Source organism: Eretmochelys imbricata, chromosome 1, assembly GCF_965152235.1.
Source record: "Eretmochelys imbricata isolate rEreImb1 chromosome 1, rEreImb1.hap1, whole genome shotgun sequence".
Classification (NCBI taxonomy): Eukaryota; Metazoa; Chordata; order Testudines; family Cheloniidae; genus Eretmochelys; species Eretmochelys imbricata.
The window spans coordinates 158,901,885-158,908,777 of NC_135572.1; positions in this window are offsets into that span (position 1 = coordinate 158,901,885).

Here is a 6,893-nt window from a genome sequence, read left to right on the forward strand (position 1 = left end):
AACTGCGGTGAGCATTCTAGCTGTATGTAGACAGGCTTGCTTCCTGGTGCCTCCTCTGCTCTCTTCACTCCTACAACATATTCTCCTCCCTCCATGTTCCATGCTGGTTGCTCCAGTTATGCTCTTTCTAAAGGATGGAAGATTTGGTAGCATAAGGAGTTTCTAAAGTCAGAAGGGAAGATGGATTCTTTTCATCTATATTTAACATAAAGGAATTCAACTTTAACATTTCCAAAGCATCTATTTTTTCAGTTCTTGTAAAGTGCCTAAGTTACCCTAGCTCTATCTGATATCCTGGTGCAAACACAAGCTCTTCCAATAGTTGGAATCTAACATGGGTCACTGTAGGAAGAGATTAATTAAAAACTTGCATTGTGATACAACTTAATATATGTAGTGACTAACGGCAAATGATTCAGCTACACAAACGTTTGGTGTGCCTGATCATTTTTTGTCCTCTATTTCATCTGGTTTCTCTGTCGATCTCGAGACCACACTCATCACCTTGGTATCTCAACTGCTTTAGCATGTTAAACTTGGGTGATTGATTTTTGTTTACATCTTGGCTTAGAATGCTTGGACTAAAGCATAACTTAATGCCCACCATAAATAGGAACATGCCAAGAATGGCATAGTTTTCTAACAGAACCATTAATCCGTATGAAGCATTAAAATGGCCTTTTATAGCTAAATATACCAGTACTGTGCTACTCCCTTTTCATTCTCTATTCCAGCCCCTCTGTCCTCTTATGTGCTGATAACCAAAATAAACCACTATCATAACTAAGTCTTTGCATTTCTGTACTTGACTAGAAGCTTTCCCGCAAAACTAGGTCAGTTCCTGTATTTATACTATGTTAAAGTCCTGAGTGTAGCATGGATCACTGTTCTCAAGTAAATTGAAAAAAATCAAATACAGAAGAGGCAAAGCAGGACTTATTAGCGCATATATTGATCCCAAAGATCCTCTCAACACAAGATAGTCCTGCAACCTTCCACTGAAATCAGACTCCAACATATTAAAGGCAAACCTGCACCAGAATGCCAAACACTGGAGTGTTTGAAATTTAGGTCCAAATTTCACAGCTGAAACATCCTCACTGTATATCCCTGGCCAGATATTCAAGTGTTTTTCCACCAGCCCTCACCCAAAGCAATAGGGGCTGCTGAAGGCTATGTACTCTTAAAAATCTAGCCATCAGTGCGTCTTATTTACCCAATGGCACAAATAGTGGCATTTAGTTGTTTGCTGGCCATCACTCTGCTTGTGTATCTCCTTCCCTGTCCCAACCCCTTTGTAAGCTCTGCGGGGCAGGGACTACTTATTACTCAGTTTGTGCAGTGTTAAGCACCATGGGACCCTGTTTCTTGGTTAGTCCCTAGACACTACAGTAATAACTATTACAACTTGTCAATTTCACAGGGGAAAGGGGCTTTTCTGTCCCATTCACAAGTCTGGAGCCATTATTTGTCAGTCTCCAAGTTACAAAAGAGGCTTATATTGAAAACTCATGGAGTATTTATAAATATCTGGAAGGAAAAAGCTGAAGAAATACCAAGTTTGACTTAATTTCCTCAGCATTTTAAAATAAAATGTACATTTTTTAGCAAGCTCTTCAGAGTTTGCATAAGCATTGAAACACTCTACGGAGATTCCCAAACTTTTCTTCTTGCATACCCCCTTCCAGGTCTACCACCTGCCTATGTAACCCTACCCTTCTCCTCCCCGATACTGTGTGTTCTTAAAACAACCTGACTTCAGACATCTCTCCATATTTCACTGTTACATACAGATAATAGTAGTTATGCAAAGTATACAATCAAAAATCCACAACTAAGTTCTGAGCTCAGTTAGACTGGACAGTTGCTGGGAAACTGAACCCATGCTGCATGGTGATTGAAGGCTTTCTATGTCAGCATCTCTGTATCTGTGTGCTCACTGGTACATCTTGATGTAAGTTATCTGCTGTATTTTATATAACAAAATCCCTATTTATATAACAAATTATATATATATATATATATATATATGAAGGGTTCATGTTTAGCTATTCCACCTGGAAGCAGGCAGGGCACACCCTGACTGTTTTGTAGAAGCAATGCACACATTGCTCTATCCAAAAACAAGGGCTAGATACGAACCATAAGAACTTGATTGTTGGGACAGCAACTGTGGGAAGCTTTCTTAGCCTGGGCTCAAGGCCTAAAAACCAGAATTGTAGTAAATAAAAAATGGTAAATAAGTATATTAATCAACGTCATACATTCCTTTATGTATCTTTTTGCGGTAGCAGTATGTAATGCTTAAAAACAAAATAATAATAAAAAAAAAAAATAAAAGGCGGGGGCGCAAAACAGCCCATCTCAGCTAACCAGCCTGCTTGCTTGCATAAAGCTGTGTTCTGTCTCATCATTGAACCGCCACATATATATATATACATATATATATATATAAATAAATTCCCTACTTGCTCTAAAACAGTGGCTCTCAAACTTTTGTACTGATGCCCCCTTTCACACAGCAAGCTTCTGAGTGCAACCCCCTTTATAAATTAAACACACTTTTTTTATGTTTAACACTATTATAAATGCTGGAGGCCAAGTAGGGTTTGGGGGTGGAAGCTGACAGCCCCCCCTCCCGCCATGTAATAACCTCATGACCCCTTGAGGGGTCACGACTTGCAGTTTGAGAACCCCTGCTCTAAAATCAAGATGACAAAAAGTCATAAGTTCTGCTCACTTTTCTATAGAAGCTTTAATGTGAGAGGCTGACCTGCAGGGGCAAATCATGCATCCCTTACTCAGTAGTTTCACTGCTGTCAACATGACTACTGGTATGTGCCAGGCAAGAAGGATTTGACGGGAGGTAGGTTGTGACAGACTGACACTATACTCGAATATCCTGAATGAAATTTTAAGTTAAAACCTTACCGAATTAGGGTTAATATCTTATAGTGTATTAGAAATGCAATTTTTTATGTACTATTATAAGATTTTATGGAATTTCTTTAGCAGAAGACAAAATGAATGCAATCTCATTCAGGGCTTTTTGGAACTATACATGTGAAGTGGATTTTTCTAGAAAGTACCTTAAATGAGGGGAATGCAAAACCTTTTGATAGTATGCTCTGGGGAGGGAGACCCATAGTGTACTAATTACCTGCTTCAGAAAACTTTAGATCAAAGAACCCTGATTTGTATAAAGGGTCTTGGTCTGAGCTGAAGCTGTGATGAACTTGCAATGACACTGAATTGCCTGGTGTGGGGTTTGAAGGTAGGGTGACCAGATAGCAAGCGTGAAAAATCAGGACAGAGGGTGGGGGGTAATAGGAACCTATATAAGAAAATGCCCCAAATATAAAATTATAAAATCAGGACATCTAGTCACCCTATTTGAAGGACTGCTCCTGCCAGAATCTGTGTTAGGATGGGGGTGTTCCTGGTGAGCTTAGTAGCATGCATCTAGGTTCTTTTATTGTTTTTAATGTTCTCTCTCTAGTGCTTTTTACCTTAAGTATAAAGTAGGCTTATTTAGAAAGATGTGGGTGGTCCAGGTATCTGTTGACAATGCTGGTAATTCTCTGAAGCGAAAGGAAGCAAATGTCCTTGGGCAAGCTGTCTATGCTGGGAAATATGCAGTGAATGCAGGAACCTGTACAACCTAGGAATACCCACCATGGTCACACAGGAGAGACAGCCAGGTTTCAACCTGGAAAGGCAATGTTTGGAGAGCTGGAAGCCAAGAGCAAGTGCCCTTGTTGAACCACCGAGGGGAAATACAGCTGCAGTTGTCCTGACTTGTGACTGTAGGTATTTTATAGATGGGGAAAAGACAAGTAGAGAGGTTAAGGCCCAAAGCTACAAAGGAACTTAAGTGTTGCTGTGCCTAACTTTTAGGTTGCTAACCACCTAGTGGAATGCACAAAACCTGAGTTAGTTGCTTAGTATAATGTATGGGGAAAGATAGGTGCTTAAGAATGGGACCCACAAAAGCCAACACACTAGGCAGGGATTTGCCTTACATAGCCAGTAGCACATGCTGAAGAGGGATGTGTCCTAAACCCCACCCCACATTGTTAGGCACTCTAAACCTGGGCTGGAGGAAGATGCCGGTCTCTGCTTGGGATCCACAGATAAGAGCCCTTTCTTGCAATGAGAAGCCTAAACCATTTCTTGCAAGAACAGAAGGACGTGTGTGTGTGATCTGCATATATATATATATTATATATATGCAGGAGTGGCCCCAGGGATAGACGAGATTGGAGAAAATAGAGAGGAGATGGGGAAGATCCATTAGAGGTTGTATGTAAATCCTACCCATTCAAAATGATCAGATGATCATCTATCCCTAATGGTGAGATCTGAGGTCCCCTAGGTGGATTACAAGTGTTCATGGGGAGAGTATGGGAGTTTGGGGACTGATTTATGTGCTATGTTGGTATTTTACTTTTGGATTTAAATAAGGGAAATGCCAGAAAGGGGAGGGACGCATGAGGGTTAGGGGAAAAAGACTACAAGATATCGATATGGAAGCTGATAAACAGAAACTAAGCCATATTCAGGAACACAACATAATTAGAAATAAGATAGACATTGACCACTCAGGAGTTCATGCCTTCACACAGCTAAAGAATCACAATAATTTCGAGTTTTTCAGTAAATTAAGTAGTTATTCTCAGTGGCTCTTCCTTTTAAATAAGGTTGGAAGGATTCGATTTTATCAGTAAATGTTGGTAAATACCAATTTCATACTCCCCTCCAAACCCATGAAAAATGATTTCCATTGTGATAACTGAAATTTACAGATAGGCAAAGTAAGCAAATGCTGCTCGAGAACTTCTTAGAGTTTGATTTTAAACATATTTACTTTGTATATTTTGACACGTGATGATGACAATGTGTGTTTTGGAGGTTATAAAGCTTTAACATTTTGAATCACAATGTCTTGTCATAAATATAAAGAGAAGGGTAAACACCTTTAAAATCCCTCCTGGCCAGAGGAAAAATCCTTTCACCTGTAAAGGGTTAAGAAGCGAGGATAACCTCGCTGGCACCTGACCACAATGACCAATGAGGAGACAAGATACTTTCAAAAGCTGGGGGGAGGGAGAAAACAAATCTCTCTCTGTCTGTCTGTGTGATGCTTTTGCTGGGGACAGAACAGGAATGGAATCTTAGAACTTAGTAAGTAATCTAGCTAGACAGGCATTAGATTATGATTTCTTTAAATGGCTGAGAAAATAAGCTATGCTGAATAGAATGGATATTCCTGTTTTTGGGTCTTTTTGTAACTTAAGGTTTTGCCTAGAGGGATTCTCTATGTTTTGAATCTAATTACCCTGTAAGGTATTTACCATCCTGATTTTACAGAGGTGATTCTTTTTATTGTTACTTCTATTAAAATTCTTCTTTTCAAGAACTGAATGCTTTCTTTCATTGTTCTTAAGATCCAAGAGTTTGGGTCTGTGGTCACCTATGCAAATTGGTGAGGATTTTTATCAAACCTTTCCCAGGAAGTGGGGTGCAAGGGTTGGGAGGCTTTTGGGGGGGAAGAGGTTTCCAAACGGGCTCTTTCCTAATAAAATAAACCTGGTCAGATGTTTGGTGGTGGCAGTGGAAGTCCAAGGGCAAAGGGTAAAATATTTTGTACCTTGGGGAAGTTTTAACCTAAGCTGGTAAAAGTAAGCTTAGGAGGTATTCATGGAGGTCCCCACATCTGTACCCTAGAGTTCAGAGTGGGGAAGGAACCTTGACATGTCTGTAATTAAATAATTATTGGCTGAGGGCCCCCCCCCAATTTCCTGTAACCAAAATTTAAATAGCTAAAAATTAAAAATGCTTAAAAATAATCAGTATGCACCAAAATTAGAAAAAAAATTGAATTCTGCCAAGTCTACTTTTAAAATGCCATCTTTGAACATCAAAGGGCTAAATAATGTCATCAAAAGGGAAAAAAAGCCCTAGCAGAACTTACAAAACCCATTCTCAGACTATTCCACTCTAAGAAACTGAGAAGCGTCAAATTATGGGCATGAAAATGATTGCTTTCAGTAGACTTTCACTGCTGAATCATGACAAAGATTTTAACAAAAATACTAGATAGCCAATTGTAGTTCATGCTCTCAATTTATATAAATCTAGCTCAAACAAAAATTAATTACGGATAGACAAATGTCAGACAGTATTTGGGGAGTACTTGGTATCATCTATCATGTCAGATCAAAAACAAACTATTTCTTTTATCACTACTTGACAAAGAGAAAGCTTTCTTGTGTCAAGTCCTGTCCCGCATGAACTATGGGCCCCAGTTCCTTAAATGGAAAACGGCTCTTTACAACAGCCTAAGAGCAACTGTGTGAGTTAATGGGGTTAATTCTCCTTTTGAACTACTCAGAGGGACTAAGAAGGGATGTCCATAGTCTCCTTTACAGTTTGCACTAGCCCTGGAGCCGTTCACACAAGATAAGAAACAATGAATCTTTCACAGAAATAAAACTTGAAGGAACACATCAGAAAATAGTGTTATAAGCAGATGTAATATTTTTATCTAAACCAAATATTTTCCTAAAATTAGTATCTAAAGACTTTGGGAAAGCATATGGATTGAGAGTAAATTATGCCAAAGCTGAAATGCTAGCTATAAATTTGCCAGACTCTGAGAAGTCATCCCTCCAGAAAACACTGGGTACAGATGGCAACAAATTTTATAAGACACCCGGGCATTCAAATCTCAAACAACCTAGATGAGCTCTATGATTTAAATGTCAAACTACTACTTCAGCAAATGAAAAAAAGAGATCTTGAGTGCTGGAGGAAGTGTGCAATTTCTTGGTTGGGAAGAATAGCTACAGTAAAAATAAAGGAGTACTTGTGGCACCTTAGAGACTAACCAA